Raw genomic sequence first — 12,356 nt, forward strand, 5'->3', positions numbered from 1 at the left:
TAAAAGTCCAAAGAAAATAAATAAAACGTGCAAAGAGCCTGCTCTGAGCTTGAACACCCTCTGTCCCCCCATACACAGTGATTCTGCCAGCGGCCACCTCTTCCTGGAACCTTCCCTAACTTCCCTGGAAAAAGTCAGCCCCTTTGCTCTCATATCCCAGATTATGTTTCTTTTTTAATTTTGAGAATCTAAAATGCAAGAAAAGTTAGAAGAATAAAACCAACGTAATTAACAAATGCTAACAGTCTGTCATTTTGCTTCTGGCCTGTTTTGAAGAGTTACTGACACATTAGAAGTCCTTCCTTTTCCCCTTTCAGTCTCAGAAACTTCTCTCCTTCTCTAAAGTCCCCCTGGAGCATGAACTTTGTAGGAATTGTGCCATGGTTTGTATCCATAAATTGTAAATAGTGTTGTTTTGTGATTTTTTTTTTAATGTTCGCTAATGGAATTAATCTGCAGTTTCTTTCTTAATCCTGTTTGTGAGATTTATTCATTTTAATGCAAACTATGAGATCTATGTATATAGAGGTATATTTTACATAACAAAATTCTCCAATTATGGATATTCTAACTGCTGCCTAACATTGCATTTTTAGCTGTCTGCTCCGTTATTACAGATTTTGAAGATATTAAGGTTGAGATCTCCTGTGTTTCAAACATTGCTGCCCTAGATATCCTTGGAACTCTCGCCTTCTGCACAAGTATGAGTTTCTCTAGATAATTATACACCTAGATGTGAAGCTGTTGGTTATAAAGTATATACATTTTCAGCTTTAATTGCCATTATTCAAGTGTCCCCTGGCACTTTGCACTGCCATTACTGTAGCATATCTGAAGCTGTTGTCATTATCAGTTGGCTTGCCTAGCTGTTCCTTCCCAATGAATTACTGGAGGGCATGCGTGTGACTAGCACACAACAAACACTTGATAAATGAAAGGATGAGCTCATTGTTTAGCAGGAAAGAGACTTAAATGGAACAATGCATTAAAGGTTATAAGACCTCCTCTGGCTGGGATCCAGGGAAGGCTTCCTGGAGGAGGTGGCATTTGAGTTGAGCTTTGAAGGGCAGAGAGACTCTGACAGGAGAGGCTGAGGCCAAGGACAAGGTCTGGGCTGGGAGGAGAGGGGGGTCAGGCAGTGCAGGGCACATCTGATGTGCCAGAGTAGTGGTTCTTAGGCAAGCTGGGGGTGGGTGGGATGGGGTAGAAAAGCCAGGCACGTGTATGTTATAAACACTTCAATGTGATCTGGTACATCATTGTCCCAAGCAGGAAAAGCCTCTGAGCCAGGACATATTGTGAATAAAGGCCTAGAAACAAAAGCTGGAAAGGTAGTTCGGGCTTACTCCAAGGTGAGTCTTCAATGTGGTGGGCTCTGGGGAGCTGGTGGGAGGTGGGGCTCAGATGATTCATGGGATTAGCAGGTAGATAGCTGGGATGCCCAGCCCCTGGAATAAGGCCTGGGTCAGAAAGCCTCCCCCTCCCAACTCCCCTTCATTCTCATTCTCTGGGAAAAGATGGGGGAGCTGGCTTGGGTTCCTGCAGGAGAGCCCTGGGACTTGGGTCCCTTCTGCTGCTCCCCAATACAGCTCTGTGCACTCCCACAAGGGCTTCCAGCCACTTCCTGTTGCCTCTCCACCCTGGCTGGTCTGTGCAGGGGCCTGGGCCACCAGGAGCCCTCCACGAAGCCATGAGCCAAGGGCGTGGGGTAGGGGTGGGGTGGGAATCCTATCCTTCTGTTTTCCCTGCTGTCCTTCAGCAGAACCCAGCTCTGGGCGCCTTGCCCAGAAAGGAGGGGACGGGAGAGACGCACGCCCTTCACTTCCAAGTCCCTTGTCTGAAGCAACTTCAGCAAAACCACCAGCAGCAGCAGAAATAGCAGGTGAGCGGAGATGTGTCAATAGTGCTCCAGGGAGGAGGGACACTCCACTGGACTCAGACCAGTGTACATGTGTGTATGCACACGTGTTGGGGGGGGGCTATTACCACCTCTCTGAGGCTCAGCTTTTGCATCTGTCAAGCAAGCTACTCCCACCCGCACTATCTCTCACCTAGGTATCCAGAAGATGCAAACATAACAGCAAGGAATGTGAAATTGTAACAGGGTGGTCCCCAGGAAAGGGGGAGGTTCCAGGTTCCTTGCCCCACCCAAGGAAGGGTGGAGCTGAGCAGGAAGAGAAGAAGCTGCAAGAAGAGACGGAGGAAGGAAGGAGGATGGAGCCAGGAGACCTGGAGGAGGCGCATGGAGCCTAGAGACATGTGAAGAAACTGAGCTTGTCTTTTGGTCGTGGACTGGGTGACACAGATGTGGGTGAGACCCGTGGGGAGGTGACCATGGCAGCTTTTATCTGGATGTTGATTTTGCTCTTTTCCTTCCGGGCTTGTCCGGTTGTTTGTGACCCTTTTCTGTGGGTCCCCACTGGAAGATGCTTTAGACTTGTGGCAGGCTTTGGGGCCTTGTTCTGGGCCGATCCCATATGGATGGACTTTTACCCACGAGGGGATGGGTAACTTTGGGTGCTTCATTTAGAAACTAGACTCTTTGCCTTTCCTGTATTGTTTCCTAGTTTTATTAAAGTTCCTTCCCATTAAAGTCTTATATGTTTTGTGTTGATGCGGCGGATGGCAGAACCCATTTAGAATAGGCAGGTTTGCGGGGTTTGGGCTGCCCCTCTCCCTGTCCTATAACAAAATCACTCAGTGGCACCAGGTTCCCAGGCCAGGACATTGCTCAGACTATTGTTCTTCTGGTGCCTGAGAAGCTGTCCCCAAATCTTGGACTTGCTTGCAGGACTGTGCACATGAGGTCCCAGCCTAGGAGGGATGCCTGGCCCAGCCATAGCTTATTTGCTGTGCTGAGGGACACCCTCCCTTCCCCTCACATCCCCAGCCCATCCCAATGTCTGACATACCCAAATCTCCCACTCTACCAGGTCCTGGGGGTCTGAAGCTCTTTCAAAGGGAAAAACTCAGTTCTAACAGAGCCTGGAGCAATCAACATTGTTGGTAAGTCACTGCCACCAGAGTGTGGCCAGCCAGCCCAGACACTCCGGGACAGCCACACCAAGCACGATGTAAAGGGACAAGTGAGTGGGAGGGAAAGGTGGTTCCTAGTCTTTAAGCACATCCTGCAGGCACCTTCCTGCTTCCTCCCATACCTCCTCCCACTGGCCCTGTGCGGAGGGGTTATTCTGCCATGCAGTGAACAGCAGACTCACAGGGACGAAGGGAGCAGGTAAAGAAGCAGGTGAGAACCAACTTCCACGTGTCCCCAGGCAGCAGCGGCGTGCACCTGCAATGCCCAGGCAGTCTCTCCAAACATGGCTGGCTCCCCTCGGGGCCCTGGACCAGTCCAGTTACCTTCTGTGCCATTTCTAATCTATACCAAATCACTGCCACTCAGACCCCCGAGGTGACAAAACTCCCACATCAGAAGCCCAACAAAAAGCTGTATATCTGGTCAACCAGTATACCTCATTCATCTGCATCTCTCTAGATCTCAGGACCCATGCCCTTGTGCTAGTGTTATAGGACAGGGAGAGGGGCAGCCCAAACCCCGCAAACCTGCCTATTCTACAGGGGTTCTGCCATCCGCTGCATCAACACAAAACATAGGAGACTTTAATGGGAAGGAACTTTAATAAAACTAGGAAACAATACAGGTGAGGCAAAGAGTCTAGTTTCTAAATGAAGCACCCAAAGTTACCCGTCCCCTCGTGGGTAAAAGTCCATCCATATGGGAAGGGCCCAGAGCAAGGCCCCAAACCCTGCCACAAGTCTAAAGCATCTTCCAGTGGGGACCCACAGAAAAGGGTCACAAACAACTGGACAAGCCCGGAAGGAAAAGAGCAAAATCAACATCAAGATAAAAGCTGCCATGGTCACCTCCCCACGGGTCTCACCCACATCTGTGTCACCCAGTCCACGACCAAAAGACAAGCGCAGTTTCTTCACGTGTCTCTAGGCTCCATGCGCCTCTTCCAGGTCTCCTGGCTCCATCCTGCTTCCTTCCTCAGTCTCTTCTGCAGCTTCTCCTCTTCCTGCTCAGCTCCACCCTCCCTTGGGTGGGGCAGGGAACCTCCCCCTTTCCTGGGGACCACCCTGTTACACTAGGACCCTTAGCCTCAGGCCAGTGTCCCTGGTACAATTCTGAGATGACTCAGGCAGTGAGGAGACTCTGGTCTCCAGGGCCACCTTCCTTGGTGAGGCCACTCAGTGATGGGGAGGGAGGCTTGGCTTCCCCCTGGAAGCTGGCATGGCCCCTCTGCCTCTGACCCTCTGAGGGTGGCAGAGGCCCTGACCTGGCACGGAAGAGGGTGTGCAGGCACAGGACTGTGCTACACTGCTTCTCCCTGCTCCCCATCCAGGTTTTCCCTTCTCATCTTGAGGGTGATTGTGCACAGAGGGAAAAACAAAGCAGGAGCCTGAGGCACTTGTACCTGAGTCCTGGCTTTTTCAGTGGGTCCAGGCTTCAGTTCTCTTTTGGAAGATTACTAATCACCAGGAGGCAGGAGGTGACAATAGGGAGGTGCTTCCCACTCTTCTGCCTTTGCAAGTTTCAGGACCGGTCCTGGGGCTACTGACATTGGGGGGTAGCTTGGGTGATGATGCCCTAGGGCCACAGGAGGTGCAGCCACAGGTGCTCTGCTAAAAGCCACCCTCAGCTGGCCCAGAGCAATCCAGACAGATCTAGAACAAGGCCACATCATGCCTCCTAAGCTCTTCACATTCTCACATTTTCAGCTCAAGGACTCAGGTTGTCATTTCAGCAACCCCTGTGACCCTTCCTTGCAGCACAAGCTGCACCAACCAACTCATGGGCAGGAACAGGAGTCTGTTTCTACCACCTGTGCTGATGCCTGAGAGAGCCATGAAAACCGCTGGCCTCCCAGGGGCAAGGCCCCACCTCAGGCCACAGGACACTAAATGCTGCTGACCTCACTGGACGCTGACCATTTTCCCTAAGCACTTTCCTTACAGCCTTTCCTGGAGCGGGAATGGCTGTGGCCATAAGTCCCTCGAATTCCCACACATCAGACACTGTGTAAAGAGCTCCCAGGACATTATCTCGATGGTTCTACCAGCTGCTTCCCGGGCAGAACCCGAGTAGAATTTATGGGATTCTAGAGTTAGTGGGGAAGACACTGGCCTACAGGAAGGGCTACTGGTCCAATAGCCACTTGCATTTTATAGCGCAGAGATCCTTGAGTATCACAGGCAGGGAGGGGGACTAGAAGGAAGCCCTCAGGGGCCAAAACACAACTTACAGTGGCCTGGGGAGGCAAGGCCTACCTTCCAAGTCTAGAAGGGTGTGCCAGACTGGCCACAGAGAGAGAGTGCATCCTCCCGAGAGGGAACAGCCATATTTCCCACATGGAGGCGGGGAACAGAAGGCTGCAATCAGACCAGAGTCTGCGGGAATGACATTTCCCATCTGTAATAAACACTTGAGAGGTTTCCAAGCCCTCCCACCTATCTGGGGAAGGTGTTTTAATGCCCAGCTGCTAAGTGGGGAAACTGAGGGCAGAGTACCAGCCAAGAAGGGTTATGGTCTGAACTGGGCGCTGGGCTGTGCTCTGCAAGTGATTCTCTTCCCACCACGGGGGACCACTCTGTGAGGCCTGACTGCCTCTGCTAACTGGGAGCCACACTCCACCAGCTTCCAGGGGCCATGGGTAATGCCCTCCTCCTGGAGAAGGGCTTAAACAGACCCATGGGGAGCCCAGCAGAAGAGTCGGCACACTGTCTCTCTCCAATATGGTGGGTGTCCCCTCTGTGACAATGTACTGCCACCTACAGCTAACTGGTTTTGATCTCACTTATGGGGAGTCTCATCCCCTCCCACAGGTCACCCCAGTGGTTACTTGTGGTCGTCATGCACACCAAGTTGTGCAGTGGAATCGCCAGGAGCCAGCTGCTAGGGCTTGGAGCTCAGACGGCAGCTAAAGCCGGTGCAGGAGCCAAGCTCACACTGGGAGCTCCCACTCACTCTCAATGCCAGGCTGGGCAGTACCTCTGGGATGCTTCTGAGACAACTGAAGTCCTGCTGCCCAGGGTGCCCTCCCAGCTCTGATCACAGCGGCTGGCACTACTGCAGGTGGGAACTAATTTGGTTGGCTTTTGAGGTCTATAGAAATTGTGTGACCCATGGGGACATGATAGAAAATGTAATCAAGTGACTTTGGTTTCCCTCTTCAAGTTGCTACTTTCCCAAGAAACTTAAAAACATACCCTAAGGAGGAGAAAATGCCAGAGCTATCCCTATCCCTGATGTCCACCCCACCCAGGCCCCCATAGGGAGCATAGGCCCACTTTATCAGAGCTGACAGCTACGGGAGAGAGAAGACAGGAAGTGGAGGCTACAGTCTTCCCTGTGATGGGGCAGGGAGTTAGGACCTATGTGTAGACAAGAGTCCAGGCCCAACGCATGGCATGTTCTGTGCCTCAGTTTCCCCACCTGTACAATGGTGCTAGCTGGCCCTACCTCTAAAAAACTGTAGTTTGCTAGCTATCTCTGTTCCCTCCAGAGAGAGGCAACTCTCCCAGGGAGAGGATGACAAGGTGATACAGGAAAAGTTCACCTCCAAGGACAACAGATCCCAGATAGCCCATTTCTCTGGGAACAGAATTCGGAGAAAGGACAAGTTTAAGATGATACCACAGAAAATGATGCAAAGAGAGGACTGACTCATTAACACAGTTCCCTGGCCTCTTCTTGAGCGAGATGTGGGGACAGTAATGGAGAAAGTCCATCTCCTTGTATCCTGTCCTTCCAACAGCAGTCTCAGAACTTCCGAGTGGCTTCCATCAATGCTGGCGCTTGAAACTGAAGCCTGGACCTGGGCTGGGCCCTGGATCCTTCCCTCTCCCCAAAGCCAACTCTCTCTTTCCCTGAACCCAGGAGGACAGCAGAGGCCCACAGCCCCCTCTGTTCAGATGAGGCTTTTCCTCAGCAGTTTTCTCCTGCCCCCAGACAATTCTGACCCCTGCAGTGCTACAGGAATGACACCCTGGAGCCCCAGACAGTGTACCTCTTTCCAATCTCAGAGCCTGAGCACAGGGGGCATTAGGTGGGCGGTCCACCTCAGCTTGGCGGGAGAGCAAGAATGGCCCCTGCCCCTCCAGAAAGCATCAGGTCAGAGCATCGCCTGACAGACCAGTTCTGCAGGACCTACTAAGTGACTGCTGGGACTCAGTTTCCCCACGGCCATTATTCCAATCCAAAGTTTTCTCCCAAGGACAGGTGGGGATAGACAAGAACCTTCCTTTGAAAGCATCTGAGAAAAGGTGTCATCTCTTTGCCCCTGGGGACCCAGGAGCCCAGCCCATCCCGCACGTAAGGAGACCACCGCCCACCACCCCAGAACAGCAGGGCACGGGAGACGCTGTGGCCAACTCCTAACGGAGCAGTCTGCGGGCCAGAGCGCACGCTGCCCGTCCCAGGCCTGGGCTCGGGGACTCCCTGGGTGGGGTGGTCCAGAGAGGCAGCTCCCACCTAGCTCTCAGTAAGGCAGCTGGCTAGCGGGGGACCCCAAACGTGTCTCCTGCCCACCCACCCCCGCCCGCGGAGGAGGTCGACCAAGCCACAGCCGCGCTGGTGGGCGGCTCAAGCCACTCGCCTCCTGGCACAGGCCGGAGGACGGCAGGCATGGCCAGGGAGTGTGGCGCAGTCTCCCCACCCCCAGCCCTCCCAGCCCGAGGTCGGGGAGAGCTTAGAGCCAGCGATGCCTCCCCACCCCCTCCACCGTCCAGGACCCGGATCCTGCGCCCCTAAACCCCGCGCGATCAGCCCCAGCTCGCACCAGCCGCGCGCGCTCACCACATCCCGCGCTCCGCGCCGCGGCCCCAGCCCCGGGCACCGCGCTCCGGCCGTCGGGTGCGGGGACGGGCAGCCCGCTCCTACCTGGGGGGAGACGGCCCGCCGGCCCTGCACCTCGCCAGCCTCCACCAGCCGGCCCCACCTGGCAAGGGACTGTCAGCAAATTCCCCTCCGCATCACCGCGGGAGCAGCATCCCGGCTCCTCCCCGGGAAGAGCCAGCCCTGGCCCCGCCCCGGGGCTGTCTGACCCGCCGGGGAACCCTGGCTGCATTATCATATGCAAAGCCCCAGGCTCCGCCTCGGAGACCCTGTCGCCGCCAGGAACCATCTGCAAATTACCGTCGCTAAGCGCGAGGCTGCCGGGCCCCGGCTGCAGCCCCTTTGCTGTTCTGGGCCGTGGCAGCTGTCTTGCTCAGTGCCCACCGCGCAGCCCTCACCCCCGCCCTCAACTCTCCTCCCGGGCTTGTCTTCCGCTGAAATCTCTCCACCTCGCCAGCCAAAGCAAGGAAAGACACACAACCACACAAAGATAACGGCGCTCTGCCCCGCCCAGGGGCCAGCTCCTGGCACCGCCCCGTGCCTGGTGCACAGTTCCGCCTCCTCCTTCCCCAGCAAAGGGAAGATCTACAGGTTGGCCTGAGTCCTTCCTGGAGGCCCTTGGGAGCGAGCAGACTGAGTCATGGCCAGTTTGTCATGGGCTACTCTCCTGCAGGTAACCAGTTTCCTGGCTAATCTGCCAGAGAGTTTGCTAGAGATAACCAGTTTTGACTGTGGGGGGCAGGTACCAGGGCTTGGATCCCCAAAGAGCAGTATGCAAAGAAAGGGACAGTAGTAACAGCTGCCCTCACTCTTTCCCGGCAGGGAGACTGTGATCCAGGCTGGCAGCACCACAGCTAGTGGGAGGGCTGCCGAACAGTTTCTGACCGTGACTCTCAACAGTTTTATAGCGGTAAGATACTAATTGTTAGGGTTGTTAGCAAGATGATAAAGAAGGCCATAAAGAAGTAGCAGGAACACAAGGTGAGAAGATGCTCTGCTTGCACGGGGTGTCCCCCGCACACCCCAACCAGCAGCACTGTGCCCCCTCCAGGTGGATACTCCCAGATTGTCTCCCTCTGCCTTGTACCTGCCTCCCACCTATGCTCCCTGGTTCTTCTGGCCGAGCCACCCAAGAAAACCCAAGGTGAGCCATTAGGTATATTCTGTCATTCATTTATCGGTGCATTCATGTATTCACTCATTAATTCGTTCATGGCCCAGGAGGGCTTTTAGGATGTGTGTTATGCTATGGCAATAGGAATCAGGGGTCTGAGTGCTAACCCAGCACCAATTGTTAATGTGTTGTACTACAATCTTGGGTGACTTGCTTGATTGCTCTGTGTTTTTCCCTCTCTGCAATACTGAAAGGGCTACACTAGTTGGGGTCTAAGGTCTCTCTGGTCCTAACACCATTGTTACTCTCTTTTGGGAAGGGATTGGTGACAACAAAGATAAACCAAATAAATACAAGAGTAGTGTTTGAGAACTCCAGCTGTCTGGTTTCAAATTACAGCTGGGCCATCTATCTATGGAATTAATCCATCTGCTTCTCTCTTTGAATAAGTAAATGGGTGAAGTAATAATAATAATGACAACTTTAATGGCTGATTGTGAGGATTAAATGAGATCTTGCATACAAAGCTGATGTTCAGATTAGTGTCCCTGTTGCTGTTGTTATGGTACTGGTGGGAAAGAGTAAAACCTGGACACCAGCCGTCTGTCCCCTAGTTCTCTGTTTTCTCATTACAGAACTAGTATCTGACCCCAAGGTGGAAGGAATATGGGTCAAGCTGTTCCTTTAGAAGGGTGTTAAGTGGAAAGAACATGGTCATTGGATCTAGTTGAACCTTGGTGCCCATCTGGGTTCTGTCTCTTACTAGTTGTGTAACCATGCTGTATAAGTTATTTAACCATACTGAGATTAATATCTGTAAAATGAGTGCTGTAATGCAAACAAAAGGTGGTCAATAGTAGTTCTACTTCATTGAGTTGCTGTATGCATAAAGTGCATGTAAGATGCTTAGCTCAGTTTTGCACACACAGAAGATGCCTGATTAATGTTATTCTGTCTCTTTGTAGAAGGACCTGGATAGAAGGTGGAGACATCTTAGCCTTGAAATTCCCATGCTGAGTGGGAGACAATGACTGAGTGTCCTATGAGGAGACTCGGTGGTGGGTGTACTAGTCCAGATGCAGAGTTGGCTTCAGCCACTCTCCACCCACCTTCACCAAATGTGCGCCAGTCTCTGAGCATGCCCTCTGCTGGGATTGGAGGACAGAATGGGAGGCTTGGTCTCCCAGAATGGGAAGCAGGTCTTGGCAAGGCTCAGGAGTTTGGAATTAGTAGGTGCAAGGGAGTCATAGAAAGTTTTTGAGCAGTAGCCAACAGGTGAGATTTTGATCTAGCCACTCTAGGTCCCAGTGATGAGACCTGATAGATGAGCATCAAGGATGATCAATAAAGGGGGGTGCAGGATGGAGAATCCATGGAAGTGCAAGGTGGGCTATACCCTGATGAGATGACCCCAAGGTCCCAACCAACTAAAAACCAGTCACCTGGATGAGCAGGAGGCTGCTTAGTAAAGGTGTGGGAACGAAAATCTGAGTCTTTGTAGCCTTGAGAAGTTTTTAAGGGACAGATTTGTGGGTGCTAAGAACATGTTTCATGCTTGTTCTCATGTGGATTAAGGCGGAAGATCTTAAAAGAAGACCATTATTGTCTCTATGACCTCTTTGTTAATCTCTACTGCCTTATTTGGAAACACATTCCAGAACAACAACAAAAAACAAAAGCCTCTAAACAGCCCAACAACTGTCACACTGTCAAAAATCAGGTGCTTTTTCTTCAGAACACCTGGTATCTTCAGTAAGATCCCCCCTCCATTTTACTCTGCACACAATTTTAACAGATCCAGGTGACAGAGACTGCTTGGTGCCCGGCTTATAGCCTTTCCTCCCCTCTGCCTTTTAGCAGTAGAACTTTCAAGGGTAGAACTTGGATTCATGACTACCCTCCTGGAAACTACATATCCCAGACTTCCTTGCGGCCTGATGCCACAATGGAACTAAGTTGTAGCCAACGATATATGAATGGAAGTGATTTGCTTAACTTCTGAGCCACATTCTTATAAGGAAGGAGTCTGCTCTCTACTTTCTCCTTGCCTTCATACAGATTTGACCTTGGACCTGGGGGTGGGGGCAGGCAGATTTGATGATGATGACAAGGATAACACCCTAAGGTGAGACAGAAAGAACTTGAGTTTCATAATGACCTGGAAGAGAAGAGCCCTGGACCAGTGACTCCCTTAGATTTTTCCATAGAGAGCAAGACCCCTTGGAGAGATTCACTGTTTTGTCTCTGTTAAAGCAGCTGAGCCACTAGCCCAGCTGATAAACCTAGTTTCCCAAATTCACAGCAGATGAGAAGGAGCACCAGAAGGAGAAAAAGGACATATATAGAAAACAACAACAAGCAGACTCAAAAGTTTGGGACCATTTAGTGCAAGGTCACTCCAACAAGCTTTGAGAGCATCACTGTATCACTGGTTAATGCTGGAAAGATGCTCAGAACAATCCTGAATTGCAAAGAGAAGATTAATTCTGACCAAATATTTTATTTCAAAAGGAAAGTGTTTCTGATGAAAAAATGGTTCACATAAAACAAAACTTGTATGCTTAAGGGCAGAAACCTTCAACAACCAGAAAGCTCAGTCATCCCAATGATACCTTTCCTCAGGGGTCAGAAAATAAAGATTTTGATTCTTTGATATTTGCCTTCTCTGCCACTAGATTGTAAATCCTTCTAAGGTCAGATTGTCTCCTTTTTCTTTTTATTTCTAGAACCTAGCACAGTGCCCTGACTCAATAAATACTAGTTAGTGACTATGAGGGTGAATTTATGCTAGATGATAGAGCTTAGCAGGGTAGCAGTAATTTGGAATATTGAACAGTGAAATTGCCTGAGGTCATAAACCACCCCAGTGAAGAGCTGCAGGGGGGTCCATGAGCTCATTGTGACCTTGGGCCTTTGTTGTCTAGAATTATTTCATTATAAACCCTCCCCTGTGCTCGTGAGACCTACCTATAAAGATGACCATTGCAGAACTGGCTGTAACTGCCCACACAATCTGCACACCTGTACATGGCTTTTCTCCCAATGCCTGGATGAGTTCAGGAAAACTCAAAATGAGGGGGCAAAACTGAGAGGCCCAGGAAAGAGAGAGCTTGGCATGCTCACTGCTTGTGTCTCATCAGTTCAACTCTGGTGCTTTCAGCAAAAGGAGGGAGGAACTAGTGTCTCCACCACCCCAAGACCTGGTGCTGGCTGAGACTGCTAAGTAGGGGTCCCTAAGTCTGGAGGTGGTCGGTGTGAGATGCCCCACATTTTGCTCCAGGTTTCAGAGTCTAAATAGATGCCACTGCCAGCAACTTTATCTTCAGGGCAGAACCAAGTCTCTATTCACATCTGAAATGATGGTCCAAATATTTTAGGGTACCC

At 51.4% G+C, this 12,356-nt stretch overlaps 2 protein-coding genes across 6 annotated transcripts in view; one reads left to right on the plus strand and one right to left on the minus strand.

The window, feature by feature from the left end:
* Positions 1-12,356, minus strand: part of TMEM63C (transmembrane protein 63C) — a 72,774-nt gene that overhangs the window by 59,872 nt on the left and 546 nt on the right. The window contains exon 1 of one of the 5 annotated variants that reach the window (XM_037503801.2): positions 7,904-7,947. The exons of 3 other annotated variants lie outside the window; for them this stretch is intronic. The gene's annotated coding sequence lies outside the window, so the exon portion shown is untranslated. Of the gene's footprint in view, positions 1-7,819; positions 7,851-7,903; positions 7,948-12,356 lie in introns of those variants that run through there. One more of the 5 variants, XM_037503802.2, reaches the window with a different exon arrangement.
* The window catches only part of ZDHHC22 (zinc finger DHHC-type palmitoyltransferase 22), a 41,565-nt gene continuing 37,620 nt past the window's right edge, over positions 8,412-12,356 (plus strand). The window contains exons 1-2 of the mRNA XM_037503803.2: positions 8,412-8,531; positions 8,910-9,002. The gene's annotated coding sequence lies outside the window, so the exon portion shown is untranslated. The remainder of the gene's footprint in view (positions 8,532-8,909; positions 9,003-12,356) is intronic.

The sequence above is a fragment of the Talpa occidentalis genome, unplaced genomic scaffold (genome assembly GCF_014898055.3).
Source record: "Talpa occidentalis isolate TD23 unplaced genomic scaffold, MPIMG_talOcc4v2.1 talOcc4.11, whole genome shotgun sequence".
Taxonomy (NCBI): Eukaryota; Metazoa; Chordata; class Mammalia; order Eulipotyphla; family Talpidae; genus Talpa; species Talpa occidentalis.